The sequence below is a fragment of the Hakea prostrata genome, chromosome 1 (genome assembly GCF_041222555.1).
Source record: "Hakea prostrata isolate BN-2017 chromosome 1, UWA_Hpros_2, whole genome shotgun sequence".
Lineage (NCBI taxonomy): Eukaryota > Viridiplantae > Streptophyta > Magnoliopsida > Proteales > Proteaceae > Hakea > Hakea prostrata.
The window spans coordinates 12,300,974-12,312,268 of record NC_142600.1 but is presented as its reverse complement, the minus strand read 5'-3'; the positions used below and the strand labels follow the sequence as shown (position 1 = coordinate 12,312,268).

Sequence of the window (11,295 nt, the reverse complement as noted above, 5' to 3'; positions counted from 1 at the left end):
TGACTATATATACATTTACATCACACGTATGATTACGTGTAGGGGTGTCAATCGACTGACTGAGTTCGTAGGGGTGTAAGTTTGGCCCCTAAGCCCGCCCTCGGCCCAAATAAGGCTTGGGTTCAAGATTTTGGCACTGAGGACGAGTTAGGGCTAAGGGCGGGCCTGAAATTTCTCTTTGGCCCTCTAGGCCTATCTCGACCCATCTCTGATTCTGGCCTTAATGTTGTCCCTGATGCTTGATCTCAATGAATTAGGAACAAGAACAAGAATATAGTCAATCAAGACTAAGGCCAAATATGGGGTCAATTAGGACCAAGGCTAGGGCCAAGTTTAGGGCCAATCAAGCTAGGGTCAAGGATAGGGCCAATCAAGGCTAGAGACAAAGCCAATCAGGGCCAAGGACAATGCCAATTAGGATGAGAATGAGCTTGGCTTGGCCCTGTAGAACTTAGGGTCAAGGACAATAATCATTGACCCTGAATTAGGGTCAGGGCGAAGATGAAGTTAGATTATAATATCTAAGGCTGAACTTGGGATTGCAAAAGCCTGGCCCATCTTGACCCTGTTGCAGCCTAATAATGAGTAGAAACCTAAAACTAATAGCGTCACCCAACCCTACCAAAGTGTAAGATCCCACAGCCAAATTTTGTCTTATTAGGGTTCTTCTATCCCGTCGCCCTTATTTTACTTTGAAAGGGCCGGGTTAACCCTAATTTTAACCTTCCATTGTTGATTAGACGTAAATGTAATGATGCAAAATAGCAATCATACTTTATGGACCAGATTATTTTTCTATTGAAAAATTAATTATTAATCTATAAATTTCAAAGAAGAAAAAGAGATCCTTGAGTTTGAATTAATCTTCCAAACCATTTTGTGAGTATTTTTAAATCTCCTATCATGTTATAAAATTATTCCATTCTCACGGGAGAAGCCCTGGCTCTCAGAGAAGCGGTGCTTTGGGCGAAACAAAACGATTTAGTTAATTTTTTTTTTTTTTTTTTTTTTTTTTTTTTTGGGCCCCTTCTTTTGGGGCCCCTTTTGCCCTGTCCAATTAGATTTCCAATGTGTGGTTGAACCAAGGTTCGACATGTCGACTCGTGTCGCCGTGTCGGACTCTGGCGACACGGCGACACGGGCGACATGTCGCCAAAAGTCGCTCGACTTTTGGTAAGGGTTCGATGAAAATCGAACCCCGTTTGAAGGGTATTTGGGGTCATTTTGACATGAAATTTGACGTGTAACCTAATTTGAGGCCAATAAACACATTGGGGGTGTTATTTTGACCTAAAACATCACCTAACCTAAAGTTTATAATTGGCACATGTCCAACTATATGCGGGCAAAACTGGAAGTTTGGAAAATTCATATAAACTAATGTAAATATGCAAAGAGAACACAAATACACAAGTAGTAAAGAGATGTACTAAAGTTTACAATTCATTATACAACTATGTTGAGTATGGCTCATGCTTCACATATTGTTGCCGCGGATCGGGGTCCCGCTCCCCGGTGAGCGGGCGGGGGTCCGGGAGGCCGCCCGGCGGGGTGTGGGGCGGCGCCCGGAGCTTTGAGGCCCTACATCACTTTGGCAAAAGCGAACGAAAAATCGGCGAAAACAACGAAAGGCTGTTATATATGGCGAATGTGCGACATATCGCCGACTTTCGGCGACATATCGACTTTCGGCGACATATCGCCGACACGAGGGCGATATGTCGCCGACATTTGGTAATGTCGTGTCGGGGGGGGAGTTGTGTCGCCCCCGAGCGACATGGCGACATATCGCCCTGTGTCGGCGATATGTCGCGGACACAATGAACTATGGGTTGAACATATCCGTATGTTGGTAGGGATTGAACCGTCTTGGTCGGTTCAATATGTTTCTAGATGGGCTAATGCTGTAGCCGATTGTCTAGTTAGGAAGGCCCAGTCCGTGGCAAGTTGGGCTGTCTGGCCTAGTTCCATTCCTTGGCTCCTTGAAGCTTGTAATCAGGATGTCTTGGGTTCTTTTTGCCCCTCTTTTAATTGAAAGTCTATTTACCAAAAAATAATAAAATTATTCTAGAAAATATTGAAAGAAATCCTAGTCCATCTATTTGAACTATAATGTAATATTATAAGCTTGAATGACTGATTGAGAAAATAAAGACCCAGTGGAATCCAATTATTGAAGTAATTGGAAAGATGAAATTGAAGAAATTGATACAATTATTGAAGTGGGAATACGATAGGATACCTATTTTAGAATGAGAAGCCTTATATTAGGAAATGTGGACTATTACATATACCACAAGGAAGATTAAATCTATGATCTCTTCACTGAGAGATACCGGTCATTATTGACTGAACTACCCCTCAATAGTTAATGGGATACTTGATTAAATATTAAAAATAAATTTATATGAAATTAAGATTTAATTTTATTATTAGAAGGTTGGGCAAGGCTGGCTCGAGGTTTAAACATGAACCCACCAACCCCGCCAAGGATAGTCCCTTGTGGGTTGAAAAATCAAGCGTGGCTTAGGTTAGACTTAAAAAAAAAGAAAAGAAAGAAAGAGACTTACTTGCACTTTGACTGAACAAAAAAAAACAGACTTACTTGCACTTTGAGTGAACTGAAACTCTGAAAGGGAATTCAGAAATGGCCAGCCATGCCACCCAATAGGGTAGCCATTATGTTGAGTTGGACCCATGGCTGTAATGGACCCAAATGTTGTGAGAAGTGAAAGCTCCATTTCAGGTCATGGCCCATTTGTTTTCCAGCCCAATGAAACAGATTCATAAACTGTTCTCGATAAATGCCAAAGAAATCTTATCCTCTTCGCATCAATCATACTCTCCGGATCCCATAGTGATACTCATTTTCCTTCTTCTTTTTTCCCCCAAATATAAAAGCAGCAATATATTAAAATGAAAGTGTCAAGGTGGAATACCCTACCAAGATCTGTTCAAAGAGAATCTGCAAATAACCCTAGCAAAAAAATCAGCAAAACTATCATCAATCCTAAGAAGATGATTGAAAGAAATCCTACTTAATGAATAACAAAGCTTCAAAATATCTATGACTAAACTAGGACACATCCAATCTAAAGATGATTGGAGACCATAGAAAGCAGCAATAGCTGTGGGTAAACAAACATCACATATATTCTTGTGGAGCAGAACCCCACCTCTGAAATTATAAAGATGAAGACAAAAAGTAGGGATATTTTACATGTCCCATGCATGCATGCATATATCTCGATTACCTTTGGAGTAGTTCCAGCAGCAGCAGAGGCTCTCATTGTATTTACAATTACAAGGAAATCATTCTCCCATTCTCATTCCCATTCCCATTCCCATTAAATGTCACTCTTACTTTGATGGTCCACACGCTTCTTCCAGCTTGTAGGGTACTGATGAGACAACTGACAAGGACGAACTGGTGAAGTATTGTTTATGTCATCATGTAGGACTGCAAACAGAAACAGGGGGGCAGTCTCTGGCCGGTGTTTGGGCCTGTATTGAAAATCTTACCCATTTAATTTCAAGCTTGGGCCCATAGCTGCTGATAGCCCATACAAGTTTTGGGCCAAGTTTGAAAGTCTTTGTTTTTTTTTCCATCCCGAGCAGAAGCCAGAAAGGGTGAGATTTGAAGGGCCAAACCAAACTGAAAAAAAAAAAGGAATTAAAGGTACAGTTAACCTTGATGACTGACAGCTAGATCTCAATAGATCTCAATAGGTTGAGGAACGTTGAGGATAAAGTGGTTTCACCTCTTTTCATAAGGGGGGTTTACATTTGAAATTTTAAATCTGAAATCTCACTTCCCTCCCTTCTTCTTGAATTTACATTTCAATTTCCATGCATCTCTTTAGTACTTTAAAAACAGAAATTAAATTTTCATCTCAATTCTAAACGGACAACAGTAGTAGCAAGATAATTCAACCATGTTCCCTCCCGCATTGCCATCATAAGCTCTGCTTCATTCTATGTGACCCACCGGACCCACCACATGAAGACGACAAATGGCAATTACTTATTGGACTATCACATATTCACATGGTTAGTTACTTAGTTGAGTGAGAATAATATATTATACACATGGGTTAGACTTAGTTGCAATATTGGTGCCTTGAAAATTACCAAATCATAGCCTGCTAGCTGCTGCCTGCTTGTTCTATATATAATAATAAACTTGAACGTCGACCGTCAACTCAGAACCAATTCACCACCAACTTGAACTCATGAGAGGTTGAATGAAGTTGTGAAGATGCAACATACATATATACCATGAACTAGAACAACAAAATATAAATGCTGCATGATGTTTTTAATTTAATGATGTAATATTAATTAAGCCACTACCTAATCCTTCACATGGAAAATAAATCTTCTAACTTCCATTAAAGATAAGGTATTTCCATTTATCACATTGGTTTCCATTTTAAATAAAACAGGTTGGCTAGAAATCAATCTAACTGTCCATTTATTTTTCTAAATCAAATTTAATTATTTGTAATATAAGGAAGAACAGATGTTTCTTCTGCGCGCATGGATCGGATTACCCACATTATTCTTTCTTTCATATGGTACTGGTACTATGAACTATGAACCCGAAAAAAGAGGGAGAAATACTATCTTGCCCTCATAAAAATCAAATAAAAGAATCACATATTCAGAATTTTTTCTTACGGTTTTGAAGTTGACAGCTGCTGGATCTAAAAATGGAAACACACCCTGAACGAGGATTTTTTTAGTCGCAACTCTTGTCTAAGCATTCATTATTCGAATGGTCCCCACATGTATGGGCCCAAAGGTCGTGGGAGGCCCATCTCTCAGTCTCGGAGCATATGGTGATTGGTGGGGGCTCATTTGGAGCATTGATGGTTTGGGGCTTGTGCGATGGCGATGCTGGGAATCTGAATCCAAACGAAAATCAGAGCCGTTGGTGGGGCCCTTTCCTCGTGAATTCCATCTCAATCGGATCACATGAAAAGATGATTATCTTCATGTTCACGCAGCACAGCTCACCACTACTATCCCTTTCTCTTCTTCTTTACTTTTTCGCCCAATGAAGAAATATGATATTTGTTTAAAGAACCTTCTTCTTCTTCTTCTTCTTCTTCTTCTCAATTTCAACAGTTAGGCTCATGTGGCCTAATGCCTTAAATATGAATAATGTTGTTGATGCATGAAATATTGAAACATTTTTATGTTGACGTATGAAGATGCATTATTATAATATATATATATATCTAAAACGGAAATCATTTTGCATGATGATCTCATTTTATGATGGGTTTATAAATAATGCATGATGTGATCACGTATGGATATACATTGCAAAATTCTGACCATTGGACTATATTACAAATTTTAGAGTTAATTCTACTAAAATTCCCCCACTCCAAAAGGGGAAGAAAATTTGATAGCTTATATATATATATATATATATATGGTAAACCATACTTTATTCAAAAAAGTCAATAAAGGAGGGAAGATGGCAAATACACACCAACCATTTAGTGGAACACGGCCAATCCATCGCTCTCGAAAACGATAGAGCCTTCCTGGCAAAAACGCCAGCCACACAATTAAACCTTCTAGAAATAAAAAGAGGCTTGAAAGCCCAAAAAACTAGATGTTATATATCTAATGTCTTCCACAATATAAAGAATCTCCATCGGATTAACGAGGCTTGCATCTTGCATGATATGCACTAGTTGGTGACAAACCAACTCTGACTCCACATACTACTGATAGTAATTTCCAAGACCATGAAGGAGACCTGACCTCATGGCTTTAGCTTCCCCTTCAATTGTCGTTGTGTCGAGTCAAATTTTTCTGATTCTCAGTTAGTCGTAAGTAGTTCAATTGAGCAGTCCCTTATCACAATGCTTGTGCCACCTTTTCCTTCCACTTACCTTTTTTCTTCAAACTTCTCCATATATATTAGTACCCACCTATTTATAATATTCCGATTATTATTTTATATGGACTCTCCATTGACAATTGACAATTCGAGGGATCACCAAACTTCATGTTTACCTTTGCGTATGGTTAAAAAACTTTATTAGTTTATCAAACAAAAAAGAAAAGGTTATGATTCGTTGTAAACAAAATAATACTAATAATTACACCCAGCAATTCAAACAAAATCATGATTCGTGAAACCTTTTTCAATGATTTACATACCCTCATTTGGATAGTCCTTCTACAACCACATGACAAAGGCATAATATAATCTTTTATTACTTTTTATAAATGAGTGATTGTTGTTCAGAAGCAAGAGATGTGTTTTGCTATTCTCTAGAAGACATTTTCAAATTAATCCGAAGAAGTTGGTCACTTTGGCAAGACTAAAGTCTTGTAGCATGAGCTCAAGAGTTTAAAGCTTTATGGGGATCAAGAGGGAGGGCAACACTCCACAATTTTAATCTTATTTTTCTTTGGTAATATTCATAGTTCTAATCTTAAAAAAATAAAGTTTTTTTTTTCACTCCCTTATATTTAGATTCTTTTAATCAAATTCTTCTACTTAAATTTTAACATGTGATTACATCTCCTTCTCCTATGATATTTTTTTAAAATGCAAGTTATTTTTATATTTTTCTAATATAATTGGTTTCTCTCTTTTCACATTCACGCTCTCTGGTTCTTATTACTTGAACTGACAAATTATTCTACATTTTTTTCAAATGCTGAATCAACTTTTATATATGGGATGGGCAGGGAGGGATTTGATGTGAAAGTTTTACTAAGTAAAGTCTTAGTAAACAAATGGAGTGATAGAAATTTGTTCAAAAATATGTTGATTATAATCTAACCTTTATAATCTTATACTATAATAGTAGGTATTACCATATCTATAAATAGTTATCGTTAAAATTAATTTCTCACTAAACATTTTAAGTTTTTTTTTTTTTTTTTCCAGTAAAAACTTAAAATTTTAAGATTGCTGACAAGTTCAATTGAGTGAAATTCTTGGGTTTAAATAACAAACTAACCAACGGGGGTTGGTCCAAGTGGTCGCAAGCTTGGTAAACAATCCTTGTGGATGCAAAAAATTCTCGCTGGGAGACTCACCCACCAGGTTTTGGTATCGATAAAAAAAATCCTTGTGGTTAAGATTATTGACTAGTTATTAATACATTATCTAAATGGTTAATTGATCAGTTTGAGGACTCAACTTTGAATACCAAAAACCAGTACGGTACGGTACGGTTTCGATATTTACAAAAATGGTTCAACCTGTTTATTAAATCGCAGAACGGTTTAACGGTATCTAATGCGGTATTTTATCGATGAACTTATGCCACTTTTGTTATTAGTTCATTAAGATCCAAATGAAATTGTGATCAACCAATCAATATAATTTGAAATTAACATAGGTAAAACAAATAAATCTAATTAATAGAGACAAAACAAGTAAATATAAGAAGAGAAGTGAATGATGAATCGAAAAATTGAAATATGGAATTAGGGATAGCGAAAAGGTTAAGAGTTTTAATTCTAAAATTACAATTTATATCTCTTAATTTGGTACGATCTCGGTATGTACCGACGATATGAGTACCTAAAAATACGGTGCGATATGGTGCGATTTTTTACGGCGCGATTTGGTACAGTTAAACGATTTTGGTACGCAATTGACACCCTTAAGATCACCCATGTGAGTTTCATTCCTCACTTCTTTTGAAAGTCATATATTACTTAAACTTGGAAATGATATGTAGGATAATAAGTCGTGATATTTCCTGATATGTCCTTCCTTTTCAATTTTCTTTCTCTAAATATTCTAAAAGAAATTTGCTGAAAATTAATTTAAAAAAATAATTAACTCAGACATATTGATACCAAAAAGTGAAGTCTTCGTCCCTTAACACGTGTATGAGTGCCAATTGGACTCAAGTTTTGCCACGTGTCTCGACGCCATCATCATAATGAAAAGAAGCCAATTGCACATCACGAGGCATGAGTTCCTCTTCTCTCTTTCTTTCTTCTCTCTTGCCGGGGGCTGTGGGGGGTTTTCCTTTTTCCGTAGGAGACACAGAGCCTCCAGTCCTCCTTCCTAAATCCTTTCTTTCTTTCTTTCTTTCTTTCTTTCTTTCTTTTTGTTTTTGAAGATAAAAGATAAAAAAGAAACGTCCGTCCCCCTAGCGATCGCTACGAAATAAATTCTCTAACTCATCCATTAATATCAACTTTTCTGTATAACTATACGCAGATCGGGTCTTGGGAATTCTGGTTCTGTAATTCGGAAGTGTTTGGAGCCTTTTTCTCTCGCGGTATTCGAGGTGGATGCTGTGGAAGAGCCTTTGCTAAAAGGAATTCTCGAGGAGACCATAATGGTGCGCTTCTGGATCTCTGTATGTATCGCATCCTGCTGTGAATTTTGGGTTGAAGGGGTATGGTGTCAAAAAAAAAAAAAAAGTGATTTGTGCGAGTAAATGTAATTAAAGGTTATTGCTTTTGGTCTTCTTCTCAGTTTGGGTTTGAGGGGAAATCGTGAGTTCGCGTCTATAGGAAATGTCGAGGCAGAATCGAAACATCGAGGGGTTGATCAGGGGACACTGCAAGATCAGAAAACGAGGTTGTTCTTCTTCATCGTCTTCTTCATCTTTAGTGCAGAATTACCGTTTCAAAAGGGCGATTTTGGTTGGGAAGAGGGGAGGATCGAGTACCCCTGTTCCCACATGGAAGTTGAGTTCCAGATCTTCTTCTGTGGTTGGAATTTCAGAATCCCCGAAATACCCGCCGTCCCTCAACGGTGGTAAAGGAAAGCCACCGCCCATTTCGGCACGGAAGCTCGCCGCCACTCTCTGGGAGATGAACGAGATCCCTTCTCCTGGAATGAAAGAGGACATCTCCGATGAGAGAAGAGTCCTTCAAGAAAGAGACGAGAGGGAGAGACAGAAACTCCAGGTCTGTGCTGTCGGGTTCTCTCCCCCCGCATTTGTCTGATCCTTCCCATAGCCCTGGTTCGGAGGTACGGCTTAATTTGGTTCTCTCTCTCTCTCTCTCTAGCTTCTTTACTGCAAATATTCCTGAAAGCTTCAGACCCATTTTCTTTTCCTTTCATATTTTTGTAGAGAATGGATCGTTCAGGAACTGGGAGTCTCAGAAGAAGGCCGTCCACCGTTTCTCAGAAGCTTCGGCCGACTGATCATCACAATGTTGTATATTTGGACACTCGGAGCAATGCCAGTTTGATGGAGGTAAAGTGTTTTCTGAGTTTTATACGCTTTTAGTGTTTCTCTATCCTGAAGCTGTAAAGCCACCGAATTGATTGTTTGGAACTTACATGATTCTGAGGTTTCAACCTAAAATGATTTTGTTGAAATTCAAAAGGAAGGGTGAATGAGGAAGAATTAAACCTGAATCTGAATTTTTATTTTTTGGATTGAAGATCGATACGCGATCTCGAGGGCGAACTCCGACGGGCTCCGTCTTGGGAACTAAAAACCGATTGAAGGATCTTTGCAATGGTCTCACCACGTCTAAGGAGCTGTTGAAAATACTCAATCGGATTTGGGGAATGGAAGAGCAGCATTCCTCAAGCATGTCTCTTGTCTCGGCCTTGCGTGTCGAGCTCGATCGAGCACGTATGCAGGTTGAACAGCTGATCCAGGAACAGAAGTCTGATCACAATGAGATTAATTACCTGCTGAAGCGTTTTGCTGAAGAGAAAGCAGCTTGGAAGAGTAAGGAGCAAGAAAGGATACAGGCTGCAATTGATTCCGTTGCAGGGGATCTTGATATGGAGAGGAAGTTAAGGAGACGAGCTGAGAGCTTGAACAAGAAGCTTGGACGGGAACTAGCCGATACCAGAGCTTCTCTCTCCAAGGCAACCAAAGAACTCGAGAGCGAGAAGAGAGTAAGGGCAGTAGTGGAAGAAGCGTGTGAAGCATTGGCCAGGAGTATTGGAGAAGACAAGGCAGAGGTGGAAGAACTGAAGAGAGAATCTATGATGGTTCGGGAAGAGGTAGAGAAAGAGAGAGAGATGCTTCAATTAGCAGATGTATTGCGTGAGGAAAGAGTCCAGATGAAGCTCTCAGAGGCTAAGTTTCATTTTGAGGAGAAAAATGCGGCTGTTGACAAGCTGCGGAGTGAGCTTGAAACCATTTTGAAATCCAAGAAGACCAAGGAGAACCATGTAGTTGGGTCCAATGTGGCTTATTATCAGGATGTGGAAGAAGGAGATGATGATGATGAGGGCGAAGTGGAAGAAGGAGAAGATGGAGATGATGATGACTCAGCTGAAAGTGATCTTCATTCAATCGAGCTGAACATGGATAACACAAGTAAAGGCTGCAAGTGGAGTTATGCAGCAGGAGCTACCAATACTGCTCATGAAGATCCAGAAAGAGTTTCAGTCGAGGATGAATATAGAGGAAGGAAATCCATCTCCGAGAAGGTAGCTCGTGGTGCTGGCTCCCTTGAACGGAGTATACCGGATGGAATTGAGTGGAATCTGAGGGGTGAGAATGGCCAGAGTTCAGAAGATGGGATTGTATGGGGGATATTCTCGGAGCTGGGAAGGCAAACTCCGAGACAACAACAACATTACGAAGATGAAACGCAGAGATACAAATCAGTGAAGGGTATCAGAGACCATCTATTGTCTGGGTCAAGGATGGCATCAGCTCAAGGCTTTGCCAGCCCGACACGCCAATGGGGCCAGCCATGGCCTTCAAGAGACTCCAGCAATGCAGGACGCGAAAGGCTCAGTGTATCAACACAGGGGAGTGATTCAAAAACTCGGGCAAACAGAAGGTCAGCATCCGAGGCGTTCTAGGTAGTAGTCAAAACCAAAAACAGATCCAAGGGAACTTCTCCCTTTTCAACTGAAACTGATGCTCTTCAGTCTAGTGTCTTCTTAATTTTTTGCTCAAATTTTCACTTTAGAAAATCACTTTTGTCTGTTCATTGATTTTGCTTGAAAGCACTGCAAGTTGATCCTAGGGACTGACTGGGACACTTTTGTACAAAATCTTGTGTTTGTTACCGAGCAATAAATATATGCTCTTGAGTATCCAAATTTTGGAGTTGCATGCCTCATTTGTCTCAGCATTCATCTGTTCCTGGAATTTTAGTTACCACCACTGAATTCATGTGTCCTTGTGCATCATTCATCATTGTGCAGATAACATCTCCTAAAAACATCCTCAGGTTTCCTCATTTCTGTGGACTGAACCTCTTCATTATTGGTGTAATTGGAGATACACAGGTGAGAAGTCTATTCTAGTCACTCACAGTGATCAAAAAGCTTCAACTTCAGGATACCTCCTTGGGCTTGGCTCCTTT

At 39.3% G+C, this 11,295-nt stretch overlaps 1 pseudogene across 1 annotated transcript; it reads left to right on the top strand.

Annotated features, from left to right (window-relative positions):
• Nucleotides 1-7,978: 7,978 nt before the first annotated feature.
• Nucleotides 7,979-11,063, top strand: LOC149027536 (uncharacterized; annotated as a pseudogene). Its single transcript, XR_016174649.1, has 4 exons — nt 7,979-8,339; nt 8,477-8,977; nt 9,081-9,206; nt 9,398-11,063. The product of XR_016174649.1 is annotated as an uncharacterized LOC149027536 (transcript).
• The last annotated feature ends 232 nt before the right edge of the window (nt 11,064-11,295 follow it).